The following is a 1137-nucleotide window of genomic DNA, read 5'->3' on the forward strand; positions in this document are numbered from 1 at the left end:
AAAAGGTTTCCATCACTAAAAGTGGTGGTTGAGGTATTGAATTCAATTTCAAAGAGAATCCCGTCCATGTGATGCAATTTCATGATTGCTATGATGATGATGTATCATAAAAGTATATCAGTGTTCTATGTAATGTACATGTAATAAGAATTGGATGTGATTTTAAAGTAATGGAACTAAGTGATCTGGATGGAGGTTTCTTTTTTGAGGTTAGATGTTAGCTTTTGAGATAGATATTGAGCTTTTAGGGGGGAAAATGAACTTTTGATAAAGAGAAATGAGCTTTTGAGGATGAAATTGAACTTTCAAAGGGTGAAATTGAGCTTTTTGAGGTTAAAATGAGCTTGAATGGAAAATTTGAGCTTTCAAGGATGAAATTAAGCTTTTAAGATTAAAAATAGATTTTTAGAGGCATTATTGAGTTTTTAGAGTTTAAAATGAGCTTCTAAGGAAAAATTAAAGCTTTTAAAGATCAAAATTTAGCTTTAATTGGTGAAATTGAGCTTTTTTAGGTTAAAAAAAGCTTTATGGATTAAATAGAGCTTTTAAGGATTTAATTGAGCTTTTAAGGATAAACTTGAGCTTTTAAGTATAAAATTAAGCTTTTAGGGTCAAAAAAGAGCTTTGTTGATTAAAATTGATCTTTTAAGCTTAAAATAGAGCTTTTTTGAAAAATAAAATGAGCTTTTAAAGTTGATTGATGAGCTTTTTGGATAAAACATAGCTTTTAAAGGTGTCTTTATTAATCTTTCAATGTCAATCAACCTGAAATTTGACAAAAATAAGATCCAGAGCTCTTTAAAATGAGTTAAAGCACTGAAAATTATCAATTTAATCATTCGTGAAAGCTTTTTAAAGATTCATAACAAAAAAGCATTTAAAATTAAATCCCAGCGCATCCATCAAGAGCACTTTGGTAAATATATAGAAAGTAAAAAATGCATTAGATCTTTTTTTTAACAAAATAACAGAATTTTCATCTTCTTTTTTTATTTTTCATCTATCTCATCTTTCATTTTTTTTCTGCGAATTAATTTTTTTACAATATTTTATTTTTTTCTTGTTCATGATTTATAATAATTACAATACATAAAAGTATAATGCAGTATGTATAAAGAAAGCAAATTATGATTGATT

Source organism: Chironomus tepperi, unplaced genomic scaffold (genome assembly GCF_022539635.2).
Source record: "Chironomus tepperi strain 1889 unplaced genomic scaffold, CSIRO-AGI_Ctep_v1 contig_298, whole genome shotgun sequence".
Lineage (NCBI taxonomy): Eukaryota > Metazoa > Arthropoda > Insecta > Diptera > Chironomidae > Chironomus > Chironomus tepperi.